This window comes from Littorina saxatilis, linkage group LG4 (genome assembly GCF_037325665.1).
Source record: "Littorina saxatilis isolate snail1 linkage group LG4, US_GU_Lsax_2.0, whole genome shotgun sequence".
In the NCBI taxonomy this organism is placed as follows: Eukaryota; Metazoa; Mollusca; class Gastropoda; order Littorinimorpha; family Littorinidae; genus Littorina; species Littorina saxatilis.
This window is the reverse complement of record NC_090248.1, coordinates 60,628,855-60,642,460: the sequence shown is the minus strand read 5'-3', so window position 1 is coordinate 60,642,460 and position 13,606 is coordinate 60,628,855. Positions and strand designations below refer to the sequence as shown.

Sequence of the window (13,606 nt, the reverse complement as noted above, 5' to 3'; positions counted from 1 at the left end):
TCAAGGAAACATGCCCTCACATGCTTTGAAATGCAGCGTATCAAAGTGACGCATGTTTAAACAACCACAAAGACAGGACCCCCTGCCCAAACAAGGACTCTCTCTCTCTCTCTCTCTCTCTCTCTCTCTCTCTCTCTCTCTCTCTCTCTCTCTCTCTCTCTCTCTCTCTCTCTCCCTCCACCCATTGCACACCGGTTGGACCGTACATAAGGTAACGTTAAATTATGCTTGTGCAACGTATGTGGGAGTATCACTTATAACCTCAGGGTATCTCTTATCCTGTTGACTAGAGACAGCGCTGGTTAGACTAAAACATGGATCGGGAACTTCAGTACGTACTTAGGACTACCGCGGCTGTGCTTGCAAGTTTGGATAGTTCTTTCTTTCTCATTTGATCCGAGTTTTATCTGTCTCATTAAATGCCATTTTTCTACCTACTACACATATAATTTTCCTAATTGATTCCCGAAGATAAGTTAGTTTCGCTTCCACGTTTCGGTTTTCACTAATTCAACATGGCCGGCGTCGGCAATGCATCATGATCTTTGATCATCATCTTCTTCCGAAGAGGACTGGGTTCTTGCGAACGTCTCAGAGTCCTGCGGTTGAGTCACTGTTACCGATAGTGGTTAGCTCCGGCAAACAGGGAGATTAAAAAGGTGGGGAGGTTTAAAACTATGCGGTACAGGGGAGAGTGCGTTCAAGGGCGGGCTCTCATGCCCGACTGCACTGAGGAAACTGTGGCCGAGACGGGAGCGAAGGAGGGGCCTGCTTCGGCCGATGAACAAAGAAACTGTGATCGAACAAGTATGGTGTTACAAGGGGAAAGACCCGCAAAGTGAACTTAGTTGCCAAAGCCCGAAGTGTGACGACGGACTCGGTTTCCAGCAACTGTCCACCGACTCAGCGGCAAAATATGAGTTGACACGTCCGAGGTGAAAGGTAATCGTCTCTTCTTATTAGAATGAAGGTCATTGTTTATGACTAAAATACAGTAGAATCACATAATGCACGAAGGAATGGAACATGTACATGGAATAAGATTGTCCGTCCACTAAGACACATTCCTAAAGGTGGAACCAACATCCTGACGGCTATGCAGAGGAAGTGTTCTTTTTAAGAAATGCATTCAAATAAAACAAATAGGGAAATGCCCACTGAACAGAAACACCCAGGCTCCTGATTTTTGGTATGAATCCAAGTTGAGAGAGATCAGCTGAGCTAGGATTTTACATGGAATAAGATCATCCCTCCACTTGCATACAATGTATACAACCAGAAATGAAGATACAGTGTGCTTGATGTGGTGATCAAGTGACATTTTGCTATGAATGTGTTTAAGCAACTAGTAGCTTCTTCAGCGTTAATTCATTAAACAATCACTCTTATTCTTAGCACATAGAGCACATTGAATGAGTGTGTGCATGTGTGTGTGTGTGTTTGTTATTGCAATGTAACTTGTAAGACCTTATAATATAAATATACACAAATTATAACACATGCTGGGATTCTAAATATGTTCTGTTTACTTGCAGGTCTCAGTTATTACCAAGCCCTGCCTCATTCTTCCCGCAACACTGACATGGTGCTGTTGTAGAACACAAGTAAGTCCTTTGATCATTTCCAAAATACACTAGTGCAATAGCTTGTGAGTGCAACTGGTGGTAATGAGAATATTTTACCACAAAAGGCTAAAGTACAAATAACAGATTTATTATGTTGGAAAAAGAAGTAAGCCAGAGCAAGTGATTAGTGTACCAGTTAGCTAGGGTGTGTATTATATAATTACAATTTACAGTCAGCATAGAATGTTGAGGACAGTCTAGAATTTTTCTCGCCCTGTGAATTCAACTGCAAATCAGATGGCATGAAGAAATCAATGTTATATTATGCTCTGCATTGAGTGAACCATCTCCTGTCATTCTGAGTGACACATCTCTTTAACTGAAAAACATGCCAGTAATTAAATCCAGGCTACATGGGGATGGAAAATGACCCTGGCAATTTCAACCTCTGAATGATTGTGTCTTTGTGTAGCAGGATTATGGATAGATCTTCACAAGCTTTAGTTCATTTGTCTGTACATGTGTATCATGTATGGCGGTATAAGTTAATACTATTAGTCAATTTCAAATAGCAGAGTTATTTTCAGAGCTTTCTAACTTCAAACCCTGTGGAATCTATAGTTTGTAATAAAGGGTATTTTGACTTTGACTCCGAGTTTCTTTCTTGCAAAGTCATTCTTTTCTCATTCAAGGGACTAAACCACTACATGTACTGATGACTGCCTGCATCAGGGTTATAATTTATGAAGAAGTCAAAATGCACAATATATATCAGTTTACAATTTAAAGGCCCACTTGCCTTGTCACTACAGTATAATGTGGCTATGCTTTAACATGGAATCCCTCATCTTGGCCACATACAAAAAATTATATATTCAGTGACTGCTTGCTGTGGTGAGTTAAAATGTGTGATGAAATATTTTCACAAAAAGGTACCAAGTGTTGTTAACAAAACTAATTCTTTAACAAACAAACAAAAACCACTCTGCACAGAGAGCATTCAAGCTGATCTATGTTGCTATTCGTCCAAGTAGAGGGATGATCTTATCCCAAGTAAAAGCCTGACAAGATCTGAGACTGTGAAGCAAAATGTTTTTACATGGTAAAGTAAGCCTTTAACGAGCAAGTATGTCTATTGCACTGGGTGTTTTATTATTATTGTATCATTTTTCTTTCAGGTAGTCTCTCTTTAAACTGACTTTCTACACCATGGTGTCTCTGGCAGTGTTATATTGGCAGAAGACAGTTGGAACTGGATTCCTCATTTAGATGGTAGGCATGTTTTGGGCTTTTGTGTTGCTTTGGTGTATGTGTGTGTGTGTGTGTATGTGTGTGTCTGTTCTATACCAGAAATAAACACACTGTTTGCTTGCTGTGGTGAAGTGACATTTTGTGATTTTTTTTTAAATGAGCTAGTACAGTTGTAGCTTTTACAGCATTTATTCATAACACAATCGCACTTGGAGCAGAGAGCAACCAGACCGTTCATTGTGGGTATGTGAACAAGTTAAGAGATCATGTCTTATCCCATTTTAAAGCCTGACCAGATCTTAGACGGTGAGCCAAATTGTTTTCATGAGAAGGAATGTGCCTTTCAGAGAAATCTATTAACTACAGTATTACTTTACAAAACATATTTTAAGAAATGAAATGTGTTACAAGTAACAGCCATGGGGGTGATAGCCTGTAGGTGGAATAATAATCTTCAATTGCCCAGAAATGATTGTTATCTGGTCAAGAAATGCAAAGCATTTTGATGTTTGTGACGATTAGTTACTCTTTATCACGTTTGGTCCCTGATTTTGCTGTCCTTGTCTGCGTTGGGCAGGTGTGCGTACATGATGTCATTGCTATTGAAAACTAATCTGTACTGCAAAGTAAATGTACCCGTACATGACGTACATGGCAGTTGTCAACCGGGGGCCAGCCATGACTGGGACTGATGTATCCACAGGCACTCGACACCAGGTGGGCGGGGCCAGTGGTTGGGGTGTGATTCCCTGCCTTACACCACCACAAAGTGTAGTATCAGCAGACAAGACTGAGCAGAACTTCTGCCCCCCCCCCCCCCCCCCCTCACCAATTGACCACTCAGTGCCATGTGCCTGCAGCTGTATCATAAACACTTTGTGACAATAGTTGTTACCTCCTTAGAACAGATCTTGTGATGCTCCTCAGTCAGTCAGTGTTTGATGGATGCTAACTGGTATACTTGACATAGTGTTCATATGAAAGTTTTATGTGTTGCAGCTCATCCAGATCACAGGTACACAAAGGAGCTGGTTACAGTGATAACATAGGCACATGGAACTGCTTATGGACTACTTTAGAAAGTGAGCGGTTACAACCAAGACTCTTCCGTCAGGAAGGTCTGCGGAAGGGTGCTTCATCTGTTTCCTCGGACAGGCTTTTCAAGACTAGGTAGGTTAAACCACATGATTGGGCTTTAATTATGAATGCACTTCAAAATTCACTCTATTTCATTATCTTGTACAACCCCCCGCGGGTTAGGGGGAAGAATTTACCCGATGCTCCCCAGCATGTCGTAAGAGGCGACTAACGGATTCTGTTTCTCCTTTTACCCTTGTTAAGTGTTTCTTGTATAGAATATAGTCAATGTTTGTAAAGATTTTAGTCAAGCAGTATGTAAGAAATGTTAAGTCCTTTGTACTGGAAACTTGCATTCTCCCAGTAAGGTAATATATTGTACTGCGTTGCAAGCCCCTGGAGCAATTTTTTGATTAGTGCTTTTGTGAACAAGAAACAATTAACAAATCTTCAATAGTACTGACCAAAGAAGAAGGTTTAATTGTGTGATCATGATTTGATACATATGCTTGACCCTGAAGATGTGTTTTATTTGTTTTGTTTCAGAACAAAGTTTGGTGAAGTAGAAGCTACCGCTGTAGGCTGGTGTAAGGCTGAAGAAGAACCTCTGACAAGTCCATTTTCAAGCAACTGAGCACGAACCCAGGTACAAGACACAGAGCTCTCTTTCTATCGGTCTGTTATTCATAGTAAATAATCTGTATCATTGTCTTGACCTCTAGAAATTTGGTAGAGAATAAGATGACTGATAGTATTATTTTGATTACCGTACTTTCCGGGTGACAAGGCGCTTTGTTATCTAAGACGCACCCCCTTCTTTAAAAAAAAAAAATGTAATCCAGTCACCCATTGGACGCAGGGGGCCAATAGGGCGCACCAAAATGACCCAGTTTTTGCCATGAGAGGTGGTTCCCCTGTCATATCTGAGAGAGGAAACACTTCCTGCATCGGGGTCAGTGACCGGTCAGTGACCAAAGGCATTGTGATAGCTGGGTGGCCTTGTTAAAAGACACGACCTTCTTCCCAGGGGTCAATGACCGAGTTTAACAGAGTGGAAATCTGTGTGTGCGGCCAGATCAAAGGCAGGGCAGTACCTAGTAGCTGAAACATGCATTATCACAAGTTGTTTGACTGGTACTCAAGCGGTCTCTTTGATTTTTTTCGTATTTCATACACGGATTAGGCGCTTCGTTATACAAGACGCAGGGGTCGAACTCAAGGAAAAAAGTCGCGCCTTATGACCCGGAAAGTACGGTATTTCATGGTCATTACAGTGGCCTCCACCCCTGCCCCTTTTAAGACACCCCAATCTAAGACTCCTTCCTATTAATGACCCTGTTTTCGCAGACTTCTTGTTCATAACATCTGTAAATTCACTCCCATTTTAAGACTTGCTCCATTTGGACTTGGACTGGGTGGCCGAGTGGTAACGCAATTGCGCTCGGAAGCGAGAGGTTGCGAGTTCGACCCTGGCAATTTTCTCCCACCTTCCCTAACCTAGGTGGTGGGTTCAAGTGCTAGTCTTTCGGATGAGACGAAAAACCGAGGTCCCTTCATGTACACTACATTGGGGTGTGCACGTTAAAGATCTCACGATTGACAAAAGGGTCTTTCCTGGCAAAATTGTATAGGCATAGATAAAAATGTCCACCAAAATACCCGTGTGACTTGGAATAATAGGCCGTGAAAAGTAGGATATGCGCTGAAATGGCTGCGATCTGCTGGCCGATGTGAATGCGTGATGTATTGTGTAAAAAAAATTCCATCTCACACGGCATAAATAAATCCCTGCGCCTTGAATATGTGCACGATATAAATTGCATAAAATAAAAAGATAAAATAAATCCCTGCTCTTAGAACTGTACCCACGGAATACGCGCGATATAAGCCTCATATTGATTGATTGATTTTAAGACCTGATTTTGCTTATTTTGGATTTCGAAAAAGAGAAAAACAAATTCCCACTCTGTACAGAATTAAGCCAGGCTCATGATTTTTGTATGGACCAAGTTGAGAGATGGCATTTGTATAGGCCTGACCAGATCTGAGATGTTGAATCTAATTGCTTACGAAGAAAGCATTGTGTCATTATAGGCACACTACTTCTCGTCACCGTCTCAGTTCTGGCCAGGCTTTAACATAGGATAAGCTCATCCCTCAACTTTGTCACATATGAACAATCGACACACTGACTCTTGCTGTTGTGAGTTGACATTTTTTGATGAATTTATTTCTGGAAAAGGCACCATGCAGTGCTGTTTCAGGGGTGGGACTTTTCCGCGGATTTCCGCGGACACAACTTACGAATTCTGCTGGAGTAATCTATTTTTCCGCGTCACATTTCATTACAATATCTATGACTTGTTGACTGAATGATTTGGAGAGACGTGGAGATGAAACAGAACACTGGAGGCTTGAGAGTTAAATTGTGCTGACTGAAAACTCCTGATAACTAATAGTAATTTTGAGGGGGGGGGGGGGGGGGGGAGGTTGGGGAGTGTGGAGAATGTCTTTTTTGTCAGATTGCACAGATTTTAATGTACCATTTAACCAAAATTCGGGGTAACGTGCCCCCGAACCCCCTGGAAAAAAAGGGATTTCCTCTTTTTTCATCACAAGAGAGTCCCACCCCTGTGTTTACAGAATTCCTTGTTTAAAACTATCACTGTGCACAGAGGGAAGGGGGGGGGGTGTATTTGACCACCCCTGCGTTTACAGAATTCCTTGTTTAAAACTATCACTGTGCACAGAGGGAAGGGGGGGGGGGGGTGTATTTGACCACCCCTGTGTTTACAGAATTCCTTGTTTAAAACTATCACTGTGCACAGAGGGAAGGGGGGGTGTATTTGACCACCCCTGTGTTTACAGAATTCCTTGTTTAAAACTATCATTGTGCACAGAGGGAAGAGGGGGGGGGGGTGTATTTGACCACCCCTGTGTTTACAGAATTCCTTGTTTAAAACTATCACTGTGCACAGAGGGAAGGGGGGGGGGGGGTGTATTTGACCACCCCTGTGTTTACAGAATTCCTTGTTTAAAACTATCACTGTGCACAGAGGGAAGGGGGGGGGGGGTGTATTTGACCACCCCTGTGTTTACAGAATTCCTTGTTTAAAACTATCACTGTGCACAGAGGGAAGGGGGGGGGTGTATTTGACCACCCCTGTGTTTACAGAATTCCTTGTTTAAAACTATCACTGTGCACAGAGGGAAGGGGGGGGGGGTGTATTTGACCACCCCTGTGTTTACAGAATTCCTTGTTTAAAACTATCACTGTGCACAGAGGGAAGGGGGGGGGGTGTATTTGACCACCCCTGTGTTTACAGAATTCCTTGTTTAAAACTATCACTGTGCACAGAGGGAAGGGGGGGGGGTGTATTTGACCACCCCTGTGTTTACAGAATTCCTTGTTTAAAACTATCACTGTGCACAGAGGGAAGGGGGGGTGTATTTGACCACCCCTGTGTTTACAGAATTCCTTGTTTAAAACTATCACTGTGCACAGAGGGAAGGGGGGGGGGGGTGTATTTGACCACCCCTGTGTTTACAGAATTCCTTGTTTAAAACTATCACTGTGCACAGAGGGAAGGGGGGGGGGGTGTATTTGACCACCCCTGTGTTTACAGAATTCCTTGTTTAAAACTATCACTGTGCACAGAGGGAAGGGGGGGGGGGTATTTGACCACCCCTGTGTTTACAGAATTCCTTGTTTAAAACTATCACTGTGCACAGAGGGGGGGGGGGGGGGGGTGTATGTGACCAAGTGAAGTGCATTGCTACATAATAAAATGAGCAAATCCGTCCCGTGAAGAAAACTTCTGCTTACTTAATTGTCAGATTTGCCAAGGCGTGTACATGAAATAAGATTATCATTCTAAATGCTGAATCAACATTCTGACTGTTTCCTATGAAACCAGGCTTGATTTTTGGTATGAATCCAAGTTAAGGGATAGCATGTGTAAAAGCAGAATTGTGTACAGAGGCAGCTTTGTGTTATTAAAGGCCGGCTGCTTTTCGTGAACACAGTTTGGCTCACATCTCACATCACCTGCCAGGCTTTTTGTTAAAAAAAAAATTTTTACCATGGGATAAGACTATCCCTCCATTTAAGCACATACCAGCAATAAACACAGTGGTTACTTGTGATGAACTAGTGGCAAGACAAATGATTTAAGCATCACATAACCTTCCTAAGTGAAGTCAAGTTATGTGTGTGTGCATGTGTGTGTGTCAGCATAGAATGTTGAGGACAGTTCGATGGTAAATAACCCTGACAATTTTAGCCTATGATTGTGCCTACATTGTGGCAGGATTGGATGTGGATCTTCAAAAGCCTAAGTTAACAAAAAAGTATGTAAAAGTACATTTTGAATAGTAGTTTTTTTCTCAGAGGGAAGATATCACAAGATATGATCGTTCCACTGCATGTATGCCACATAACTAAAACAAAAATTAAATGTTATTTTAATCGTCTTTTGGGTAAAACAAATACACCATCAATATATTATAATAATGATCTTGCTTGTTTACAGATGGACAACAGCTACTGCCAGGACCAGGTTACGCATAAAGAAAACAGTCAACACTTGGCTGGTGCTGCAGCTTCTTTGATGTCTATTTTTTTTTTTTTTTTAAGACAGACAGCTACCAGCTCATTCAAGACCATAGCCCCATCTTACTCACGCAGAACAGACAGCCATCTTTCGCCTTTGCACAGAACACTGCTGTCTGAAGGTACACATCAAAAGGATAGGTTTTGCACCTACAGCGTGCGACTGTGGCTAGGGTAGGAAGAACAGACTCTGCAACACGTTCTGAGAGGGTGGCCTTTTCTTGCCACCCGTACCCCTGTGCAACAAGACTTGGCCAGAGAGCACACATCCAAATGCAAACACTGAACACTGAAGAGGAAGAAGAAGAAGAAGGTGCCCACACAGAAGGACATAAATCTACTTTAAGGGCACACAAGTTTACAGCAGTTTATTGAATTGTAGCAGATTATAGGGAGAAAATGAACAAGCTAAATAGGCTGTACAGTACTTCACTTGAACAATGTATAAAGTTCCCTGTATTAAGAACATTTACAGATCACAAGACATTGTGTTTTCTTTTGTTTACAATACAAATGTTTCATAATAAAAAGATGTGCACTAGGCAAGATCCTTAAAATGTAAAACTAGTAGTGTGACAATTTTGAATTGTTCAGAGATGGTTTTTCTTCAGTGGTAAATGTTTTAGCTTTTTTATAAGATCCCGTTAGGGAAGCATACTATAAAACCTTGACCTTCCAAACTGTGTTAGCACCCTGGGCTGCGATCATTGTGTTGAGCTACTTAAAGGCACAGTGCAGCTTACAGCCTTCGTTTTGCGTTTTTGTTGCAGCTGAGTGCATTTACAGTTCAAAAATCCTCCTATGGTAGTAAAACAAACCCAAAACTACCCAACGATGACATCTATGAAGCTCGACAGTTTCTTGTTCACGCGAGTGCATAAATTAACCTAGTTATTACGTGGTGTTTGGTCGGAGTTCGATTCAACTGAGTGATTCCGGCCTCCATTTTGTTTTATACAAACTCATGATGATGTCTGACATAGTTTGCTAGTGACGTGTCTTTTTGTGCATGATGTGGTGATCTACCTGATCTAAATTTAGATCCAAAAATAGGTCAAGACCAGCCGGGTCCGAGTACGAAATTGATTCGTAAAAAAATCGCAGTTCTTGACTCTTTGGGTGCAAGTCAATGAAACTTGGTAGTTCTTCTAACAGATAGCTGCCTGAGGTATGACTAAAAGCCCCAGGGGCTCCGTGCACCTGAATTTGACAAGTTCAGTACCTTCAGCAAGCGCAAGTACAGTAGAGAAGCGCTTGACACATTGAAAAAGGCCTACTACGAGCAAAAGAAAAAAAATCAGTGATGCATGTGCTTTTGATGTAATCTTCTTTGACATTATGATGACTACAAAAACTGACTGATGTGTTTTGTTTGTGAATGATGGATATATGTGCATGATTGCGTTTCGCAGACACAGTTGTCATGTGCGTTGTAATTGGCGACGAATGCTGGATGATTACTATTTTTGTACCAGGATTACTATTTTTGGGGCTGAGCATTACTCCAAAACACTTATGGGGGTAAACAGGTCTGCAGCACAACTACAAATGTAGAAATGTCGTCTGCATTTTGTATATTTTAAAAGGTTATTTTTGTGCACAGAACATACATCTGCAGGGAGGTTTGGAGGGTGAAGTTAGGATCTGTTAGGAGGCATACAGCATCACACTCATTTTGTGTGTGTGTATTTTGTGTTGACAGATAAGACACTGTCATTCCAGCAGAAACCTGTGATGATGCACATTTTATTGAAGTGACCAGCTGAAATTGTATGTACGTTGTTATGAAATTGACAAATGATCCCTGCTTTGCAATCCTGGGTTAATGATATTGCCAAAATTAAAACGTGGAGGAAAAAGTGAGTGTAAACCTATTCTTGTGGTGGTGGTGGTGGTGGTGTGTGTGTGTGTCTGGTTAGTGTGTGTTTGAGTGTGTGTTAAACAAACAACGACAAACAACACCAAACCTACATCAAACAAGCACAACAAAAACAAATTACACAAAAAAATGGCAAAAATCAGAATATCAACTGAGAAAAAAACCGTGGCTGAATGCAATACTTATTATAACTTAAAAAGTAAAAGTGTGCGTGTGGATGTGTGCGTATGTTTGAGTGTTTTAAACAAACAACAAACCTAAATTAAAGAAGCACAACAAACAAACAAAAAACCTGGCAAAGTTCTGAACATTAACACAATGCTGCTTTCTGCTTTGAGGGGAGGAATAAAATGACTGAAGCCGGACTGCCGAGAGGAGGAAGGAGGGGGAAAAGAACACGCAGACATGAAAACACACACAACTCTATGACAGATAAACTGCTTATGTTCAAAAATCAAGAATATTTAAGCGTGCACACACGCACGCACACACACACACACACACAGACTCTCCTCGTGAAAGTAAAGGTAAACTCGAACTTGAAGGTAAGTATAAATGTTTGATATGGAAGAAACCTGTGATAAAAGTCTTTGTATAAATCATCGGTACCAACAAAATTCAGTTGCCACAACGCGTAAAAGGACATACTGTAGTTTCAAATTAGTAACAATCTAAGCCATTTTAATCAGCACTGGTGTCCGGCAAGCACTAACAGATACAACAGCACGTGTATGCATCTTGAAGTAATAAGACCTTGAAGTAGGGCCTAGAGTTTACACTATGCATTATGTAATGCTTTAAATTCAGCTGCCTAACTGTGGAACTTTGCAAATGTGTGAGGACCGTTTCACAAAACAGACAAAACACCCTCTCAGTTATTTACACAAATCAGTTCCAGAATGTGCGTGTTCCTTTTCCGTCTCTACAAATTAATGTTATCTGGGGGGAAAACGAATCATTGTCGCTTCCGCCCTCAGTTATAATTGCCTGAGCATAATAGGAAATGCAACAGGTGTAGTCTTCCGCCTGATTTTTAGTCAAGATATTTCGACACAGAATGTTTCTTTCTTTTTTCTTTGTATGTTCACAAGCTCACATACAATCATTTATGCAACACTGACAATAAGACCAGACCAGAGTTGTGATTGAAATGGGCAGTTTATTTAATAAAGCTCCAGAATGAATAAAAATACATGACAAAATAAGGTGGTCCCGCTGTACAAAGCCGGTTACCAAACACACACACACACCAACACACACAAACACACTCACGCACGCACACTGACACACACACACACACACACATGACACACACACACACACACACACACACACACACACACACACACACACACACACACACACACACACACACAGAGTAACATTGTACAACTTACTGTCACATTCAAGCGGGAACACCAAACAAAACGTATCATCAAATGAAACAACATTTTAAGTGGTCAAGCAGATGACCACAAACCACACTTGAAATCTTCACATTTTAACACTTTCTCCTGTATCCACAAAAGTCATTTATGCTGACTAGATAATGACATAATAAAATGACATCAATAAAACCATTCCCTTTTTTATTTTAAAGAAAAACAAGAAAATTAAAATAACGCAAAGAACTGATGCTCAGTAAGGTTGGGTATCGATCTCAAATGTGTGCATAGCTAATTACATGTAACCGGCATGGACTGGGGCTAGAATTGGCCTTTCTGTCAGGCAACTCGGCCTCTAATTGGTTTTATATTGTCTGATCCCCCTCCAGAAAAAAACAATACCATTTGCCCCGTGCTTCTGCGCCCACAAAAAATATTCGGGAATAAGAAAAGTTCAAATTTTAGGCACCCCACATACAACCCTACTAATTGTCAGTCAATTACTTTACTGCAATCAACGTTGATTTTAAAGTACCATGTCATTATTATTTTGGAGATAGATTTGAAAAAGTCCATAATTGCAGACTGCGTATTGGTATGAGTGATTTGAATTTTGATTTATGTCAGCGGCACCTCAAGGAATGCCCCAAATGTGAGTGCGGTTACCCAAGGGAGACTGCTGAGCACTATTTGTTGCATTGACCCTTGTGTAGAGATGTACGATTATTGTCAATTGATAACTGATTATAAGTTTATTGAAATATTATTGAAAGGCATCCCGCAATATTCCCGGAATGTCAATCAGACCATATTCATAACTGTACAAGAATTTATTAAGACAAACAGGCATGTTCCGTACATGAGCCTCTACATTTTATTCATAATGTTCATTTGACACTGTCATGAGACAAATGCTGCCTGACCAATTGTTCTTCGTAATTTCTCTCGTGTTTTGTGTCCTTGTTTCGACTTATCGATTATGGCCCAATCGTTATGTAATTTAGTGCCATTTTCGACGATCACAAAATGTATTAACTTTGCGTGTGTGTCTTCTGTGCATTTAATATTATTGTGACGTGACCCACTCTTCCGACATTTCTGGCGCTCCAAGTCTTCGTCGTCCTTTTTTTTCCCCCTTATGCTGAATTCTGTTCTCTCGTACCCCATTTCTTTTTGTTTCTTGTTTTTACCCCCACCAAGTTCTGTACTACCACCCCCTCCCTTTTTTGATTGCTTGCGCATCAGGTTTGTCTGTTTGTTTTCGTTGTCTGAAATGAGTAAATGTATCTAGTCCGCCATCATGCTAAACTTTGTTATGTACATACCAGGATGACTTAAAATAAGCATTTATGCTTGAGTTATCTTAAAAAAAACAATGCATTGTTTCTGTCATGATAACAAATTGAATAAAGTTTTGTAAACAAATGGACTGATTATAGTTGACCCTGATATGTGATTACGGGATAGTGTCACATTAATTTATTTCTACTTTCACTTGTACTTTTGTACTTAAAACAAATCACTGAAATGTAAAAGTTATTATTTTTTCCATTGTGAAGTGTCGTCAGTCTCCTCAAGGTAATGCAGTCAAACTCAACCAAAAGTTGGAGGGGCTTCTTCATACTTTCAGTGTGTGTGTGTGTGTGTGTGTGTGTGTGTGTGTGTGTGATTTCTTTTGACACTATGCACGTTTGTATATAACCGCCTGTGCACAAAAAGAAGAACATAATCGAATCTTATCATTCATTTTTGCTTAATTGATTGATTGGTATGCATGTTTCTAACAGTGACCGTTACCAAAGTGAGTATAGTGCGCTTCCCAAGCATAAAAACGGTG

The 13,606-nt window shown here is 40.9% G+C and overlaps 1 long non-coding RNA gene across 1 annotated transcript; it reads left to right on the top strand.

Moving 5' to 3' along the window:
* Nucleotides 1-285: 285 nt before the first annotated feature.
* LOC138965260 (uncharacterized) lies at nt 286-10,445 on the top strand. Its single transcript, XR_011455384.1, has 6 exons — nt 286-942; nt 1,536-1,604; nt 2,744-2,837; nt 3,816-3,986; nt 4,440-4,539; nt 8,426-10,445. It is a non-coding gene; the product is annotated as an uncharacterized lncRNA (long non-coding RNA).
* The last annotated feature ends 3,161 nt before the right edge of the window (nt 10,446-13,606 follow it).